Below are 20,765 nucleotides of genomic sequence, written 5' to 3' on the forward strand. Positions count from 1 at the left end.
ACTCATCTGGTATTTTACCAGATAAAACTTTCAACACTAATGCCTTTATCAAAGAGAAAAGTGAATGGAAGGTTATACATTGAACAAGTGGGAGTCGACCTTGAACCTTGCGTTCATGCCCAGGGACACGATGTATAACTTATCATGGAAGCTGCTCGTAAAAATAATTACCCCCTTGTTATAAGTTCATCTTGTAACCGTGGTTCGATCCTTTATGATCGTGGATTCCGACCATGTTCTCATTTAAATACCATTTCTCATGCAAGTTTAAGTACTTGTCTTCTGCAGAGCATTACCCTAGTCCAACCTCTACTTTGATCTGTCATCAAGTATTACCCCCTGGTATCTCGAGTTATCATGGAACTGCATAACTTCTTATGAGTTCTCCATCAAGTGCTACATTCTCACTGGTTCCAATTTTTCACAGGCCCTGAGTTATTAGACACTCGAGGACACCGTTAAGTGAATCGATTCCGCACTACGATTCAATAACTCTAAGTAATTTTTGTTGCTTATGATTTAATAGCCCTTCAAGTTATTCCTAGCCTGATCGGCTATACCATTATCGTGCAACTTTTTAATTGTGCTATCTGGTCCTTCTTTCCGAAGCACAATTTTCAATGATGAGTTAAGCTTACATTGACTTTCCTCGTCATATCATTTCGCCTTGGACAACAAACTTGATTTCGAGTTTGTGGCATACCCTTGGTTCCCATAACCTTTCGCTGCATCATCATTTGACTTGATGTCCTCACCGACTGATTACATCTTCATGAAACCTCTCGACAAATGTGTCGTGGTCATCATCAACATCCTGAGCTCTTCCAAGATATATATCGAATTCTTGATGAGAAATACCATCCTCGCCCCTCAATGGTTTGTGATATCACCGACCACTTTATTGCCTTCCGTTCAACACAAACTTGTCCATGATTTATGTTACACCTTGAGCTCCTCGCTATCTAGCTCAGGTTCTGTTTTACCTTGGAGTTTTACCATCTCTTTTTATCAAGAATATGGTGAGAATTTTACCACCTCTTAAGGGTTCTTGATATAATAATACTTCTCGCCATCTCCGTTCATTCCTTGGTCCCCGTGTTGTTCTTAACCAGAATACTGACAGTTGAGCTATGGCATGTGAATTCAAAACTTCTACGCAACCCTATTGCTTTGAAGTGAATGGGCGATGGTATCATTCTAAGACTTTCGATAATTGAATCACCATTCTAACTTTGGTCGTGCAACCCAACCCATATTTTGAGTGCACCTTTCAACCAATGTTTAATTGTGTATGTTTTCCTAGAGCATACAACATTATATCATTTGAGTTGACAAATGTTATCCCCTTGTTCACATAATTGTGGAAATCCATCCTTTTGGAAATCTTGAGGAATTGTCGCTGAGTCCATCAGCCACCTCCTCATCCTCTCCTTGGTTTAGTGATGAACTCTTGTTTTGGAACTCCTTCTTTTCCCGATAAACTTACTATGTCATCTCGTCAAATTGTGTTGCACCTTTTCTTCTCAGGCATCCTGAGTCTGAGGTATCCTAACACCGATCAGATCTGAATCTCGATCAGATATGATGGTTGGAACATTTTTCCAAGAGTTATAACACTGGTCTTTTATGACCCGGTAAGGTGATGTCATGCCCAACGCACCTGGCCGAAGGACCTACTGTTATAGCTTCCTTATTAGCAAGGTTATCCATTCTTCCATGAGGAAATTGTAAGACTTATTCTACAAGTTGTTCCTAATGGATCCTTCCTGTATCCAAAGTCTGACCTTTGCTTGAAGACCTTGTCAACGCTATCTCGAAGCATGTCTGTGGTACTTTAATTTTCAATAAAAACATTTAAAGCACAATGCTAAATTTTTCCTTATCAATTATCCAAACACCGTTGTATGGGTAATATCATGAGATTCCTCCCCACTTACCTAAATGGTTTCCTACTTTCTATCCTGTCATGGATATCATGCTCTACTTGTCCTTGGGAAGGATATACCCCTGGTATATGTGTCAAACACATTATCCTTTCCATTGTTTTGTTTGATCTGATGATCACATTTTCCTTCCATTGATTTGTTTAACCTTCCTTGTGATCTATATGATCTAAGCAGTAATATTCTCTGCTTATGTAAACACCTTGGTGTACAACTGTGTCAGTAAGACTGTGTTACTATTGTTGATGACATTTCGGTAACCACCGAAGGACGAGAACTTTGCCTATTGGTCCGCCTCGTTTCAACGAGCAGGAAAATGGTTCTCTTCGTCCCTCGCCCTTGGTACCAACGTTGTTGCCGACATAGCTAACATGGTACTCCCTGACATGCCTTGCTATCATGACCGTGCAAGATGTCACTGCTCCTATTAAAAAAAGAACCACATGGTGGGCCCATAACCCACAGTTTCACAGGATCGAAACCTGACACTCCTGTACACCACCTGTTCCCAAGGTTGTTCCTCGCGCTTGACTTCGTATGTAATTCACGGACCACCTGTCTAGTGATCTATTCTGGTATGTGGCGCAATACCTATTCTCGTTGCCCTGAAACCCTTTCAGCTTCTGATTAGGCATCGAATGATTGCCTATCCGCTTGAAACTTCTCATGGTACCTTCTTACTTTGCTCTCGATATCTTCTTAAGTTTCAATTCGAGAGATACTTATGCTTCTTCCCTGAGTTAACCGTCTGTTGCTCGATCTTGTTAGAATCCATCCATATAGAGTTTTCCCTTCTTACCATTTTGTAAGTACGATGGAGATCCCGAAGAAAGGACGACAACTTCATCATGATGCATTGATGCATAGGAATGAAGACATCGACGCTATGGATCGACCTGTTCGAGAAGAGCAACCAAGACCGAGAAGATCCGTTAGGTTTTTCGTAACCCAATCCCTCCCCCTTACTCCCTCCAAAATCTCGAGACGAGATTTCTTGTAGTGGAGGAGAATTGTGACGCCCGGGTAACCAAGCTACAGTAACCCTCTGGTAATGGTGCCACGTCACCTCGATTATTGTTGATAATCTCGTGTTAGCTCGGAACCAAACCAAATTCAAATTTGAATTAAAGTCAAAACAATTAAAGTTTTCAAAAGTCAAAACTAAATTGTTCCTAATGTGTCAAATAATCCATAATAAATGTTGGTAAAGAAATCATCATTTACTAAAATAATTAAATGCACTAAATAAACTAAAATGATTTAAAACAGAAAAGTAAATAAATAAACAGAAAAAGAAAATAATCAAAAGATAATAGGAAAGCGAAAAAAAAGAGAACCCCCCACCCCCGCTGGGCCCCGGCCCAGCTGGCCTCAGGCCCAACAAGGCCGGCCCACCCCGCACCTCCCTGGCCTATATGGCCCCTATCCCCCGAAACCCTAACCTACCCCCACCCCCACTCTCCCCACGACGCCCCCCCTCCTCTCTCCCGATCTGGATCGGGATCCAGAGGAGGCCGACGCCGCTCGACGCCGCCCTGCGCCCGGAGCTCCCCCGCCCCCCACGCCAGGACGCCGCCACCTCGCCGTCCTCCTCCACTCCATCGCTCGTCCCCGTCCCCCTCCACAACTGCCCTCCCCGACCTCCACCGAGCCCGCTGCCCGTGCCTTACGACCCGCTATGAGCCTCGCTCCCTCCCCTCTCCCTCGCGCGGCACCGACTGCCAGCGCTGCGCGCGCGCCCCGCTCGTTGCTCGTCGTTGCCGCTCCGCCTAGCCCCGTGTCGGCCCGCCTCACGGCCTCACCGTGCTTGCACGCACGCATCGACCGCGCCCTGCTCCTCGAGCTGCTGCTCCGCCGCGCCCCACCTTGCAAGCCCGCGTTCCGTGACCGCAGCCCCCCTGACCCCGCGCCTCCCGCAGTCCTCCCCGCTCCGGCCGTCCTCGCCGCCCGCGCCCTGTGCGTGCACCCGCGGCCCTCCTCGCCTCGCTCCCGCGCTGTGGCCACCCCCTTGCTGCTGCTCTGCTCCTGGCCGTCGCACCGCGCCGCCCCCTGTGTCCGCCTTCGCCTGCCGTGGCCGGCCGGCGAGCCCCGCCGTGGCCACGGCCTCATCCTGCGTCCTGGCAGGCAGCGCCCCGCCCACGCCCGTCGGGTTCGTCCGGCCGCCCCTGGGCGTGTGCCCATTCGGGCCGCGCCCTTCGCCTGCTAGCGTCCGGCGCCCACTAAGGCCCCTGGGCCTATGACGTTGGGGCCCCACCCCCCTGAACGAAAATGATATATATATAAATAATAATAATAATTAAATTAATTAAAAATGAATTAATAATTAATATTAATTAAAATAATAATTAATTAGTTAATTAAAGAATTAATTAAACTAATTAAACCTGATTAGATTAACATAACCAATAATTAAACTAATTGGCATTGTTTAATTAACCTACTAATTAAACAGCCAATGACATGTGGGCCCAACACGTAGTTGACCCAGTCAATTGCATAGTTGACTGCTGACGTCAGCATGATGTCATGCTGACGTCATCCTTTACTGTTCTGGATAATGTTGAATTAAATCATTAATTCCAAAAATTAATAAAACCTTAGAAAATCATATAAAATAATCCGTAACTCGGATGAAAATGATTTCTACATGAAAGTTGCTCAGAACGACGAGACGAATCCGGATACGCAGCCCGTTCGTCCGCCACGCATCCCTAGCATAGCAAACACACAACTTTCCCCCTCCGGTTCACCGGTCCGAAAACGCGAAACTTCGGGAATACTTTCCCGGATGTTTCCCCCCCTTCACCGGTATCACCTCATACCGCGTTAGGGCACGCCTAGCATCACACATTGCCTTTTCATGCATCGTTACGCATCTGTTTGCATTGTATTCATTGTTTCTTCCCCCTCTTCTCTCGCTAGACATCGATACCGACGCCGCTGCTACCCAGTACGACTACGGTGTTGACGACCCCTCCTTGTCTGAGCAACTAGGCAAGCCCCCCTTTGATCACCAGATATCGCCTACTCTTCTCTATACTGCTTGCATTAGAGTAGTGTAGCATGTTACTGCTTTCCGTTATTCCTATCCTGATGCATAGCCTGTCCTTGCTACTACCGTTGTTACCATTACCTGCTATCCTACTGTTTAGTATAGGATGCTAGTGTTCCATCAGTGGCCCTACACTCTTGTCCGTCTGCCATGCTATACTACTGGGCCGTGATCACTTCGGGAGGTGATCACGGGCAAATACTATATACTTTACACAGTTACATTACCTGTGGTACTGTTCGGAGTTGGGGGCTGAAGGGGCAGGTGGCTCCATCCCGGTAGAGGTGGGCCTGGGTTCCCGACGGCCCCCGACTATTACTTTGTGGCGGAGCGACAGGGCAGGTTGAGACCACCTAGGAGAGAGGTGGGCCTGGCCCTGGTCGGTGTTCGCGGATACTTGACACGTTTAACGAGATCTTGGTATTTGATCTGAGTCTGGCTATTGGCCTATACGCACTAACCATCTACGCGGGGACAGTTATGGGCACTCGACGTCGTGGTATCAGCCGAAGCCTTGGTGACGTCAGCGACTGAGTGGCGCGCGCCGGATTGGACCGTAAGCCTGCTCTTGTATTAAGGGGGCTAGTTCTGCTTCCGGCCGCGTACGCAACGTGCAGGTGTGCAATGGGCGATGGGCCCAGACCCCTGCGCCATAGGATTTAGACCGGCGTGCTGACCTCTCTATTGAGCCTAGGTAGGGTTGCGACGTGTTGATCTTCCGAGGCCGGGCATGACCCAGGAAAGTGGGTCCGGCCAAATGGGATTGAGCGTGTTGGGTTATGTGGTGCACCCCTGCAGGGAAGTTAATCTATTCGAATAGCCGTGATCTTCGGTAACAGGACGACTTGGAGTTGTACCTTGACCTTATGAAAACTAGAACCGGATACTTAATAAAACACACCCTTGCAAGTGCCAGATACAACCGGTGATCGCTCTCTCACAGGGTGACGAGGGGAGGATCATCGGTTAGGATTATGCTATACGATGCTACTTGACGCTACTTGGTGAACTTGCCATCTACTCTCTCCTACCTGCTGCAAGATGGAGGTGGCCAGAAGCGTAGTCTTCGACAGGATTAGTTATCCCCCTCTTATTCTGGCATTCTGCAGTTCAGTCCACATATGATACCCTTATTCCATTTGATACCCATGCATATGTAGTGTAGCTCCTTGCTTGCGAGTACTTTGGATGAGTACTCACGGTTGCTTTCTCCCCCTTTTTCCCCCTTTCCTTTCTTTCTGGTTGTCGCAACCAGATGCTGGAGTCCAGGAGCCAGACGCCACCGTTGATGACGACTACTACTACTCGGGAGGTGCCTACTACTACGTGCAGCCCGCTGACGGCGACTAGGAGTAGTTTAGGAGGATCCCAGGCAGGAGGCCTGCGCCTCTTTCGATCTGTATCCCAGTTTGTGCTAGCCTTCTTAAGGCAAACTTGTTTAACTTATGTCTGTACTCAGATATTGTCGCTTCTGCTGACTCATCTATGATCGAGCTCTTGTATTCGAGCCTTTGAGGCCCCTGGCTTGTAATATGATGCTTGTATGACTTATTTTTTTATTTGTAGAGTTGTGTTGTGATATCTTCCTGTGAGTCCCTGATCTTGATCGTACACGTTTGCGTGTATGATTAGTGTACGGTCAAATCGGGGGCATCACAGGGGTGCTTGGAACCCCTTCCGGTGACCCGATAAGTACCCGGTACCCCCCTAAACACTTCCGGTGTCCGAATACTATCGTCCTATATATCAATCTTTACCTCTCGACCATTTTGAGACTCCTCGTCATGTCTGTGATCTCATCTGGGACTCCGAACAACATTCGGTCCCCAAATCACATAACTCATATAATACTATATCGTCATCGAACGTTAAGCGTGCGGACCCTACAGGTTCGAGAACTATGTACACATGACTGAGACACCTCTCCGGTCAATAAAAAATATTGGCTCCTACATATTCTACGAAGATCTTTATCGGTCGAACAGTTATGACAACACACGTAATTCCATTTGTCCATCGGTATGTTACTTGCCCAAGATTCGATCGTCATTATCTTCATACCTAGTTCAATCTCATTAACGGCAAGTCTCTTTAATCTCTTTGTAATACATCACCTCGTGGCTAACTCCTTAGTCGTTTTCTTGCAAGCTTATGATGTGTATTACCGAGAGGGCCCAGAGATACTTCTTCGGTACTCGGAGTGACAAATCCTAATCTCGATCTATGCCAACTCAACAAACACCTTCAGAGATACCTATAAAGCATCTTTATAATCACCCTATTACATTGTGACGCTTGATAGCACACAAGGCATTCCTCCGATATCCGGGAGTTGCATAATCTCATGGTCGAAGGAATATGTATTTGACATGAAGAAAGCAATAACAATAAAACTGAACGATCATTATGCTAAGCTAACGGATGGGTCTTGTCCATCACATCATTCTCCTAGTGATGTGATCCCGTTATCAAATGACAACTCATGTCCATGGTTAGGAAACTTTATCCATCTTTGATCAACGAGCTAGTCTAGTAGAGGCTCACTAGGGACACGGTGTTTGTTTATGTATTCACACATGTATTAAGGTTTCCGATCAATACAATTCTAGCATGAATAATAAACCTTTATCATGAATAAGGAAATATAAAATAACAACTTTATTATTGCCTCTAGGGCATATTTCCTTCACTAGATGCATGCTGGATAGCGGTCGATGAGTGGATTAATAGTAGTAGATGTAGGTAGGAGTCGATCTACTTGTCTCGGACATAATGCCTATATACATTATCATTGCCTTCAATATCGTCATAACTATGCGTTTTTCTATCAATTGCCCAACGGTAATTTGTTTACCCACGGTATGCTTTTTGTTCGAGAAATAAGCCTCTAGTGAAAACTATGACCCCCGGGTCTACTTTTATCATATATAAAATCCAAAAATACCTTACTGCAATTTATTTACCGTGTTTTATTTTATGTTCTATTTATCTATCTATCACCAACATATTCGATCCTTACAAATAATCGCGAAGGGGATTGACAACTATCTAAACGTGTTGGGTGCAAATATTTGCTATTTTATGTGTAGGTGCTGTTAATGAGGTTTCACGTCGTTCTTCTATCGAATTGACAAGCTTGGTTCTTAACTGAGGGAAATACTTATCTCTACTATATTGCATCATTCTCTCCACTTCGAGAAAATCCCAACGCAGCTTACAAATAGCAATGACGTACAGTCGGAGAAAAAAGAAGACTAGTATGCTTTTTATATATTTTTTGTATCGGTCATTCTATGTCCAGTTGTCTATCCATTATACTAGCATTTGTTTTCCTCGATATTAATCAGATTTAAGATGCATTTTGAGTGTCTTTATTAAAGAAAAAAAATCATGTTATGTGAGGCCATTTAGAATGCCGACGCTTACACCGGAGAAGAAAGAAAACCGAGAATGATGAGCTTGAAGCTCCATTAGAATCTTCATGAGAATCGCCGGATAAGAACATTGACGGAAAAGGAGTAGAGAGGCTTCACACGAATAAGATGGATACTTGATGAAGAAATATGAATCCTTGAAGAAAAAGGGTGGGTGGGCGGGAAAACAAAAGCAACTTAGAGACGGATGAAAACAAACATCGTTGAGCAAAAACTGATAATTGATCTTGCGGATGTCGAAATGATCGGATCCACTTGAAGAGAAACACGCCGACTGAAAAGGATTGACATGACAGTCTCGATGATCAAAAAGGATTAGTATTCACATCGGAGTATGAGAACACCGTTTAGGAAAGGTATGGAATCAACACTTGACTTCGAAGCAACTCGAATGCCACAACTCAAAACAAAAACAAAACAAGGATTGGCTTGCAGAATAAGCCAGAACAAACATATGATAGAGATTTCGTCCGAAGTTTTCGTGGTGGGGCCTACACGGGCTCGATCGTACAGCACCATCATGTACAAGGCAGTGCACATCACATATGAAGCGTCCCCGAGTCGGCATAGCCAAGGACTCTTTAAGACACAACGAGACCACTGTAAAACCAACCGTGGATAGGTGGACCACTAGACGTCGAACCCCAATTTCATATCATACATCTGACGGAAAGATATCCTAAGAGCTACTTGAATTCCCACTTATAAACTCCCGAATTTTTCTGGTTATGCAATCAGGTGTTGGGGATACAGGGGAAGCATAATATCTCACCCAAAGCTAGAAATACTACATCCAGCTGTATCCATCCTTGAACACATAACCAAGAAACCTTCGGAAATCGTTTACCTCAACCTTCGAAAAGCATCCGTTATACGAGTTATGGCAATACTCCCGAACTCCCGCCCCAGTACTGGGTGGCGTCGAGGTTATCTCACCAACAACTTCATAAAAGAGATCTTCGATGTCGGCGAAACTAATCAGGTATTCCAGAACTGCAACGATAAAATTGTGACGACAACACCTCGGAGCTCAACTCCCTGGGACACTGCCACAACCCCTAAATGTCAGGAGGCGCCAAGAACAATGTTCTCGTCACAAAACCATCGGAACGATTCCAAGATACCCGCGTGATCCTAAAAAAAAAATTTAGTGAAATTTGAGAAGATAAGAGTCAAAACTCTACGTCAGGATGCCTCACTAGAGCGACGAAGGGACTGAGGAGTAAAAAGAAGTCCTAACTCTCCGATATATATAATTCCTAAATGACTCAAAACATTTCTAGACTCAATAACGCCAGCGATTCGATCAAGCAGGGGGCTCCTAAGGTCGGGGAAGGCTCTGATACCAACTTGTAACGCCCTCGATGCGGCTATATCTCCCACGTGTCGAAGCACGACTTAGAGGCATAACCGCATTGAAAGCGATCTCGCAAGTGAGGTAATCTTCACACAACCGATGTAATACATAAGGGGAAGAGATACATAGTTGGCTTACAATTGCCACTTCACCCAATTACATGAATAAAGCATTACATCAAATAGATACAATCAAGGTCCGACTACGGAACCAAAATAAAAGAAGAACACCCCAAATGCTACACAGATCCCCGATTGTCCCAACTGGGCTCCACTACTGATCGACTAGAACGGAACAACACAAAGGACAAGATCTTCATAGAGCTCCTCCTTGAGCTTGGTTGAGTCACCTGCACGATATCATCGGCACCTGCAAGCTGGTTTTGGAAGTATCTGTGAGTCACGGGGACTCAGCAATCTCACACCCTCGCGATCAAGACTATTTAAGCTTATAGGTAGGGTAAAAGGTATGAGGTGGAGCTGCAGCAAGCGACTAGCATATATGGTGGCTAAACATACGCAAATGAGAGCGAGAAGAGAAGGCAAAGCACGATCGTGAAACTATGATCAAGAAGTGATCCTAGAACAACCTACGTCAAGCATAACTCCAACACTGTGTTCACTTCCCGGACTCCACCGGAAAGATACAATCACGGTTACACACGTGGTTGATGTATTTTAATTAAGGTCAACTTCGGGTTTTCTACAACCGGACATTAACAAATTCCCATCTGCCCATAACCGCGGGCACGGCTTTCGAAAGATCAAAACCCTGCAGGGGTGTCCCAACTTAGCCCATCACAAGCTCTCACGGTCAACGAAGGATATTCCTTCTCCCAAGACAATCCGATCAGGCTCGGCATCCAGGTTACAAGACATCCTCGACAATGGTAAAACAAGTCCAGCAACACCGCCCGAATGTGCCGAAAAATCCCGATAGGAGCTGCGCATATCTTGTTCTCAGGGCACACTCAGATTGTCCAAACTTCCGGTAGGCCAGCCCAGAGTTGCCTCTGGTGGCCACCGGCGGCTGATAGGTTGGACCAACACTCAGAGGAGCACTGGCCCGGGGGGGTTAAAATAATGATGACCCTTGAGTCTGCAGAACCCAAGGGAAAGAAAAGGCTAGGTGGCAAATGGTAAAACCAAGGTTGGGCATTGCTGGAGGAGTTTTATTCAAGGCGAACTGTCAAGGGGTTCCCATTATAACCCAACCGCGTAAGGAACGCAAAACCCGGGAACATAACACCGATATGATGGAAACTAGGGTGGCAACAGTGGAACAAAACACTAGGCATAAGGCCGAGCCTTCCACCCTTTACCAAGTATATAGATGCATTAATTAAATAAGAGATATTGTGATATCCCAACAATTAAACATGTTCCAACAAGGAACAACATCTCCATGTTCCAAGAAGGAACAAACTTCATCTTCACCTGCAACTAATAACGCTATAAGAGGGGCTGAGCAAAGAGGTAACATAGCCAAACAACGGTTTGCTAGGACAAGGTGGGTTAGAGGCTTGGTTCAACAATATGGGAGGCATGATAAGCAAGTGGTAGGTATCGCAACATAGGCATAGCAAAAGAGCGAGCAACTAGCAAGCAAAGATAGAAGTGATTTCGAGGGTATGGTCATCTTGCCTGAGATCCCGCAAGGAAGAAGAACGAATCCATGAGGAAGACAAAGCGGACGTAGTCGAACGGATCCTCACAACTCCGGAACGAAACCGAAGCTAACGCGGGAAGCAACCCGGAAAGAAGCAAACAACATAGTAAACAACCATCACATAATCATGGCATGATGCACAACAAGTATGATGCATGTCCGGTTTATTGAGGCATGGCATGGCAAAGTGCACAAGCAATTCTACAAATTAAGTGGAGATCAATATGCAACAAGTTGCATATTGACGAAACACCACAACAAGTTATTTAGTTCGATCTCGTTTAAGTACCCAACAAAATTAAATGTTGGTTAACATGGCAAGAGGTGTAGCATAACAAACTAAACATTTAGGCAAGCTTAAATGAGGCCGGAACAACAAGCAACAATTCCGGTAAATCCCCATATGCATTTAGTAATTAATGCAAACAACAATTTTAAATGTTTAAAAGTTGTTAACATGATGCGGTTGACATGTGCAAGTTTATGCAATTATTTATTAAAAGTTGACAAGAGCATTATGAAACATTTGTCACCGTGGCGGAAAGAAAGGGGTGCCACGGCGACGAAACAGAAATGATGCCGCGACAACATTCCGGTGATCCGGTAGCTCACGGGGATACCAGTGCAAAAGGAAATGGGTGCGTGTGTGTCAAGCAAGAAGATGGGGTGCTCCCGAATACCGGGTTCCCACATGTCGATGGCATGGCAACGAGGAGGAACAACTAAGGTTCACGGGCGGATTACAACAACTAACATGCATCTCAAACAACGCGTCACATGCATACGGTCCACGGCATCGTTCCGGCGGATATACCTTCGAAGCGTGCCTTTTTAGAACGGATCAAGTTCGTAGCGGAAGTAGGCGTTCTCGCCACGTTCGTAAAGGTAGTAGTTGTACTCATGCCGTAGTGGAAGTAGTGGTTCAAGAGTCGAAGAGGAAGTAGTCGTTCATGTGCATAGATGTTTGGGGTCACGATACGGAACTTGGTGTCCACGGGGTCTTCAGCGACGGTCGTGGTACACGTTTTGAAGGGGAAGTCGAGGTTCTCGCGAACACGACGATGGTAGTCAAACTTGACGCTCCGAAGGGGTACTTGGCGGACAACGGTCATCGTGTGACTTGTCGGTCCATGAAGTTGTTCTCCCGCGTCTTGTCGTACACGTATCGGAGAAGAACTTGGTGTATCCATGTACTTGGCGTTCCGGTGTAGTAGTCGTTCTCGGGATCGGGGTCCTCATGCACTTGACGACTCCGGAAGGGGAACTTGGCACCCACAGTTGTTGTGTCCACGGCGATGAAACGACGCTAGGCAGATGCGGCATGCGGGCTGTGAAGAGGTTAGGAAGCCATGGTGGCGACAACGGTCGGAGGCAAACAAGAGGTTGACGCAGCCATCTCCTCGGGCTAAAACACAATTGGACAGGGGCACGACGACGTGACTTGGTGATACAGTGAGGCGCCACGGCCACCGGATGCAGAGGCAGAGGCGATGCGCGATGGCTGGAGGCAGGGGTCGGCGGACGAAGCAGCAACGGGCAACGACGGCGGCTAGACGGGGAAGCAGCACGGCGGCAACTCACGGCACGCCTCTACAGCCATGGCAGAGGACGAGGCAAGGGGCGGCCTCCATGGGGGACCTCCTGTCCCAGGCGCAGCAGCGGGGGCTTCGGCCTAGGTGGTCGGGGACGCGCTGTAGGATAGGAAGGAGGGAGGCGACGACGTGCTTGAGGGAGGAGACGAGGCCGGCGCTGGATTCCGGCGGGATCGAGGGAGGAGCGGGCGGCGGCCTCTTGACACGCGGCTGCGCAGGCACCAGGCGGAGGAGACGGACGGAGCTTGGCGACGGCGAACTTGGAGACGGGGCGGCGTCGGGCGCGCAAGGCTCCTGGCATGGCGACAGCGAGGTGGGTCGAGGGCGGCGGGCGTGCGGCTCCCGGTGGAGCTCGGGCTCCCGGCGTACGGCTGGCGGTGGAGGAGAAGGACGGCATCGCTGGTGGGAGAAGAAGGTGGGGGCGCGGGCTCGCGCATGCTGGGGAGCGCCTCTCCCTAGCGATGTGTGTGGGAGCGAGAGAGAGAGGGGGTCGAGCGGTTCCTGGGACGTGCGTGGGGGTGTTGGTGGCGGTGGATGAGGACGAGAGGGAGAGGTGAGTGGGATCGGGCAGGGAGAGGGAGGTTGGTTCGCTGGGCCTAGGGTTAGAGGGGTGCGGGCCAAGGAGGGGCAAAAGAGGCCGGCTGGCCTAGGTGGGCCGGAGAGGAGGCCCAGCTGGTCTGGACTGGGGCCTCAACTCTCTCTCTCTCAAACTTATTTCTAAAACAGAAAAAAAACAAAGAAGAGAAGAGAAGAAAAAGAAAGGAGGTGTTTGGGGAAGAAGTTGGACATGCGGATAAATTTTCTGGACTCACAAAAATGTGAGGAACTTAAATAAAATGGCAAGAGGGTTTTTGGAGAACAATAGATTTGCACATGTTGAATTTAATTCAACATGTTTGAATTTTGAAACCCATTCCAAAGGACTCTAAATGGGCTGAGATTTTTTAGAGGAGTCTCGATAAAAGAGATGACATATATTGGCAGGGTTTGAAGGTCAAACTCGAAGAGGAATAGACATGAAAAATATTTTGCACGTGTGTTATGGGTGATTCCGAAAATGAAATATTTAATATAGCTCCCTAATATCGGGAGGATATGTTATAAAGAGAACTCACTATGTGAATTCCCTCGGTTTAAATGGACCAAAGATCCATACGGTTTATTTATTTGAGTTGCAAAAATTAATGATATGATGGCATGATGATATGATGCAATGCAAAAATAAAAGGAGCAAGCAAAAATGAAACACACGGAGAAACCCGGAAACCCTGGAAGGCAACTGAAGCTCCGGTCTTGGGGCGTCACACATTTTGAGTGTCTTTATTAAAGAAAAAATCATGTTATGTGAGGCCATTTAGAATACCGACGCTTACACCGGACGCTAGCATTAATTCGTAGACCCCCTAAAAAAGGATTAATTCCTAGGCCGTTAGTTATGGTTCGAGTTTGAATCGAGTAAATTGGCTAGCATCGATTCTAAAACGAGAAGGTAAGGGGCCCGCTTTCCCCTGACTATTTGTTATCTGCGTGTAAGGGTTCTCGACGTTGATCCACAACATGGAAAGGAGTGGGAACTTGAGTGGAGTACGTGTGTTCCCTGGTGCATTGCTAATGTTCCATTTGTTTTTATGATGTTGAAGAGTAAGCGTTCAAGGATATTTTTGTGCTATATGAAAAATGCTCTGGCTAAAGTAATTATAACCACAAGTGGCAAACCGAGGGCTCTAAACGCCCATGGACGCGTCCAGACACATCCATGAACAGTGACCGGACAATACATAAAATTTGTCCTTCACAATTGGATCATCAAACCGAAACCTCAAATCCATATTATTCTCATGCAACGTACCTATGTAACTAAACACATGTCATCGGACTACCAAAAATACGCAGCCTACCCTGTCAGGCTGCCCAAATTTCTTTTTTGGGAAAATATGCTACAAGGGCAGCCGTTGGTGGGTGTTTTTTTGGTTCAAAACCGTATAAAACGGCTAGGCCCTAAAATAGGGCTGCCATTGAAGATACTCTAACAAGACGTCATCTGTAAGAGTTGTACATTAGATGTAAGTTTATTTTGTACTGATAAGTTTCAAACACTTTTGAGGAACAAACTGTTGTTTATCAGTTTCATGGCTATGCAATTGGGAGCGATGCTCCTACATTTGAAGAAAAAAATTGTCTGGTACTACCGCAAACAGTAAACATAGCCAAGCTACACTCATCGGCAAGCTCCAGGATTATAAGAAAAAATTTCTCGGACATGCATCGCTCATGCACAGATATACAGTACAAAACATGCTACATCACGAGAAAAACCAGCCTCTTCTCGTTGCGCCGCTGCATCAAAACCCCTCCCCCCAGAAGATGTCCTGTGACCCGAACTGCAAGTCTTGCTGTAAACACACACGAGACAAGGAGATGAGTCATGAGAATTGAGAAATATGCACCAGAAAATGCGGTGGTACTCGGTGCACTTACAGGGAAGATATTCGGAGGCATTCCGAGGTCGGGGAACCCCTGAAGTGCCTCCGCGTCAAGAGGCAGGGCCTGCCCCTCAGGGTCAGGGTAGGCGGCGTCCAGGGTTCCGCCGTGTGGCAAGCGTTGATCCAGGCCAGACAGTGGCGCATTCTCCAGGGCATTCGAATGCGATGAGGTTCCAGCAAACCAAGAGGCCATATGGGAGAAACCCGGAGGCATTCTGGGGTCGGGCAACCCCTGAAGAGCGTCCAGGCCAAGAGGAAAAGGTTGCATCTCAGGGTACACGGAGTCCGGGGTTGCACCGCGTGACAGGCGTTCATCCGGGCCAGATAGCGCTGCGTGCTCTTCCTGCCACAATCGCAGCGGTAACATGAATGACAGTGAAATGAAGGAGTTATAAGTTGTAACAGTTTACAAGGTCACCCGCAAAAAAACATTTTACAAGGTGACAGCACAATACTTGAGGGGGTTATCTTAGTAGCAGAAAAAGTAAAATGCATGTCCTATTTAAGACATGATTTGGGTTCATGGAAAGACTGGCACACAAGCTCAAAGGTTTATTGTAGTAATCAGGTAATGAAGGAGTTTGAAGGCTTGATAATATGCGGTACTACTCTAAGTTGTTAAGCATTGATCTTTGTATGGAACTAAAAGCTTCTGATATTTTTGTGAGACTGTTGGATGCACTCTTAACATGCAGAGAAATTTTTCATGTATAGTAGGAGTATATTGTTATTTTTGTACAGTATATTTTTTTTCAAAAGGAGGATAACCCCCCGGCCTCTACATCGAGTTTGTACAGTATATAGCATCTGTACTACATGAACCTACGGTTGAGAATAAACTGTTCAAACGGTGGGATCCTAGTATTGCAAGGCATTGTTTCAGGGGCTCCCAATAATTCATCCACAGATCAATATTATTGATCCTTACTCTATAATTCTACAAGCCAAAGTATTTTATAACATGGTCCATAAAGTTAGACAAAAGCTTTCACAAAGTTGATGACAGTTTCATTGGTCAATGAAGATTTACCTGATTCTGCTCGGTTCTGGATGGGCTACTGTTTAGGGGACGAGGAAGCGGAGGGTATGTCATTGGGGTTGTAGTATCGACTTCCCCAGCAAATGGATCAGATTCTTCATTAACAGGGCACATTACAGGCTGCTCAACTTTCTTTGACTGATAAAAGACTTTGGAAACAACAGGCTCCCCGTGCTTTTCATCTTGATCTACCCCAAGGTGATACTGATGCATCGTCCAATTAGTTTTTGTACGCGAGGTGATACCGTCTTTCCTAGAACGCATCATAAGAACCAATATTTTCTTCCACCCTTTTATGACACCGTTTTTATCTGAGATTTCTTTGGATTTTCCAGTTTTCTGCCATCTGAAATGCACATCACGAACAACATGGTCACTGTTGCTAATCTTGCGACGCTTGCGCTGGCCAACATCGTATGCATTTGATATTTTATGGAAGAAATGACTCTTTCTCCCATCCATCTTGGTACCTACAGGGGTATATGAGTTAACTAACCAAGAATTACTCTGAATAGTCTGAGCTAGCTATTTAATTTAGAAGGCCATGATAATAACAAGTCTAAAATAAGAAACATGTACCAGGGAGATTTTCAGGATGTGTATAGCAGATTCCTTCAGCCTCCTCTATGGTTGGAATAAAATCATCTATTAGGTCATGGGACGGTGCCCTGCCAACCTTTCCTTCTAAATGTTCAAGCAGTTCGAGACCGGTTGGATCAAATTTAACACCAGCGGGGAGTCCTGGCCACTGTGATAAGAGCTGCAATACAAAGCATGAAGTGCGACCACAAGATTCCAAGAAATCATGATATTTTTAATGATTGGAAACTAGAAGAGGACCGAGAATAAAAGTAAATGCAAGAGTCATGTTAAATAGTTAATGGTACTTACATCAATGTGGTATTTGCAGTTTGGGCACTCAATCTGGCTAGGCGGGGGATGAGTTGGGTTTCTTATCACCGCAACAATTGTCGTGACCAATGAACTGATGAATCTGCGAGATAAATCTATTTTAGTAATCATCTTTTGATGCCTAACAGTTAACAAATTTAATCAACAAAACATAATAAATGTAGCAACTAAGCTAAATGGATACATATGAGATAACTTTTACACAAACAGGCATCTATCTCAGTTCTAGGTTCAATCATAGGATATTAACATAGGATATTAACTGACGTAAACATATTTAAAGGGAAACGCTAATTCTCTGCCGGCTGATCGCGTGGAGAGTTCCGCCACCCGCGCAACTGTTGGATCGCCTTGATCCATGCGCTGTCACGCACGCTCGCACACAGCCCGTTATTTCCCTTGCCTACCACGTATCACTTTACTTCATCTTACAACAACCGCGGCATTGCAAACCATAGCGGCGAACGACGACTGCAACTTAGACAAGCTTTTGCCACATCAGCTATGTTGCAAAAATACTGCAACAAAACCTCTGTTGTAAAAAAAATCTACGACAAGAACTCTGTTACAAAAAAGTCCCACGACACAACCTATGTTGCAAGAAATATATCTGCAACATAACCTTTGTTGTAAATGTTTCTGCAACAAGACCTTTGTTGCGAAGTAGGGGGAGACTTTGAGCCACTGGATTGTGCCACATCCAACGACTCGTGAGGCGGCAGATCCTTTTAAAAGATCCGCGGGCCAACGCGTAGCTGCCCCCATCTTTAAAGCCAACGAATCAAGGATATTCATGTTCACTAACTCGAAGAAAAATCATAGGAATGAAGATATAATTAATTATGTACAAATTATGATAAATTTGATAGATTAACACTTGTTTGCAAATCTTTTTCCTTGCATTGCTATTTTCAACGTATTTAGCCAGAGACAAAAATATAAATTCAATTGCATTGTTATGTTTCAGAAGAAACAGGAGAGTACGTAACGCAGAGCAAGCCCATTGATCTGCACAGCCAATGATTTAAACAACAAGCAACATATCGAATGATGATCAGGTTGGCAGAGTGTCACCGACAGTTTGCAGCGAGCAGCAGTGGAATCTATGGCGCTCCCATTAAACCTGCAGCAAACAGAAACCTGAATAAGTTAAATCCTGAATCAGCAAACATTAAACAGCGAGGCTAAGCAGAAGAGTTGTGAATAAGTTTTCGCTGGCAGATAGAGATGGAGGGCCCAACAGCGAACATGTTCGAGATGGCAAGTCAATGATCCAACAGCACAAATCTGCAATTTCTCTACCCCCGTCATCTTACTCCTTGGCCGCTACCACTACCAGGGCCGAGAGCTTGTAACAACAGAAGCATCTTCGCTGTGACCAGAGCAGTCTCCACTAAACAGAACAGAGCAAAACGGAACAGAACCCTTGTCTGCTTCCTCCTCCACCACCACCTCAAGCAGATCGTGAAACCCCTGCACCGCCGCTGCGACGACGAGTAAAACCGGGCCGGATTCACGACGGCGGCGCGGAGGCGCTCACGACATCTCGGCTTTCGTCTTCTTTTTCCCGAGAACTTCACTGCTTCCTTCGAGATGAAGACCCCTCCGCCGCCATCGTAGTCCCAAAAAGGAAAAACCGCACCGCCACTGCAACTACGAGGGAAACCTGGCCGGAATCACGTCGGCGGCGTCACACTGGGCTGCTCTGCTCTCCGACGATCTCACTCATCGCTCCCTCAAACTGACATCTCCTCTGCCACGCGCTCAAGCTAAGGTTATCAGCATCCGGCCTCCTCCAAAACCACGCACCCGAATCCACCACTCGCCGAACAATCGCGACGCCCCTCCGGATGAAGCCGAAACCCAGCCCCCTCAAGACACAGATAATACCCCCAGACCGCGTGCGTGAGAAGATAAAACAAACAAGATCCAGAGCAGCAGCAAAAAGAAAAAAAAGGACAGAGAGGACGAGCGGAGAGTTGGAGACCAGAAACAGAGGCCGACGCGGCGTACTTACGCTGCCGATGCCATGGCGGGCGCACGGCTGCGCCGCGACGGCAGGATTGGGGATGGCGGTGAGAAACTTGAGAGCGGAACGGGGAGCGAGAACCGAGAAGAGAGGAGTGTGCGAGGAGGAGCAGGCAGGGGGGAAGTGTCCGAGCCTGCGGTGTGCGCGGCACTAAATAGGCGACGGCTGAGAAGACGCGGACCGGGACCACCGGCGCCTGTGGGAAATGTTTTGTCCACTGCAGCAAGTAAATCTTTAGGCTCGGGAGGGCTGGGAGCTCTGGGTTCGGTCGCTCCGCGGGAAACTGGGCTTGGACGTCGACTTGGTTTGCCATGGGTGTCTTTGCTTGTTATTCTTTTCAACGAGAGGGAAACTCTGTGAGAAGCCTTTTGCGATCAGTACTTTTTTGCCTAATACTCTAAGAAATAGCAGTATGCTTTTTTTGACAGGCTAAAAAAGAGTAGTACTTTTTGCACTACAAGGGAGTGTTTTCATGACAAGAGAGGATTATCTATCTCTTGGTAAGCAAGGGAAGTGAGTTATACCATGGAATGAAAACAAGACTTTGTCCAATTCCCTCAAAAGTGGTCCATCCATACTACTTCATTCCAAAAAGAAGTTGCGAAAACTGTGTGCACCGCGCGGGGGGCGGGGGCGGGGGGGGGGGGGGGGGGGGGGGGGGGGGGTAGCCATCGCTACACGTGGAGGACCGAATGGGCGGGGCGAGGTTCGGGAGTAACGTGCGCGTCTTTAGGATCGGGGAGCGGGAAGACCGAAGCGGGTGCTATTTTTAGCAGTATATAAATGCATCCTGAAACGGACGCATGAGTGTCTTCTTTTGCGTAATTCACGTGGAACGTTTCATGCTTCTTTAGGGATAAGTATTCAGTAAAAACCTGAGTTTCCGTCCTCTTAGTGACAGTGATTTGTGCGGAGAGGCTCTGTAACGCTTAATGCGACTTTGCCGATAACCCCCTCAAGTGGTCGAGGCAGTGTGCTTGCAAAGTCTGATCTCACTTCGCCGCGACAAAAATCCAAATTCCGTTGTTGTTGTCTCCATGTGCCACTACTACTCATAAGAAGCATGTTGGTGTTGTGAGACCGGCAGTACTGTCGAGAGATGACAGATTTCTTCGAAGGGGATGCAAGTGACAAATCAAGATGTTAGCACATAAGACAGTCCGTTTACCCAGGTTCGGGCTCTCCCTAGGGAGGTAACACCCTTCTCCTGCCTCTGGTGATTGTATTGCATGATTGCTCACGACGGTCGATGTTTC

The 20,765-nt window shown here is 46.6% G+C and overlaps 1 pseudogene across 1 annotated transcript; it reads right to left on the reverse strand.

Moving 5' to 3' along the window:
- Nucleotides 1-15,103: 15,103 nt before the first annotated feature.
- Nucleotides 15,104-19,706, reverse strand: LOC125524158 (uncharacterized; annotated as a pseudogene). The gene is made up of 7 exons (XR_015616937.1): nucleotides 19,498-19,706; nucleotides 18,559-18,603; nucleotides 17,460-17,562; nucleotides 17,148-17,328; nucleotides 16,560-17,038; nucleotides 15,525-15,872; nucleotides 15,104-15,439 (listed from the first exon to the last, which is right to left on the reverse strand). The product of XR_015616937.1 is annotated as an uncharacterized LOC125524158 (transcript).
- Nucleotides 19,707-20,765: the final 1,059 nt, after the last annotated feature.

Source organism: Triticum urartu, chromosome 2A (genome assembly GCF_056163025.1).
Source record: "Triticum urartu cultivar PI428250 chromosome 2A, HENAU_Tu73, whole genome shotgun sequence".
Lineage (NCBI taxonomy): Eukaryota > Viridiplantae > Streptophyta > Magnoliopsida > Poales > Poaceae > Triticum > Triticum urartu.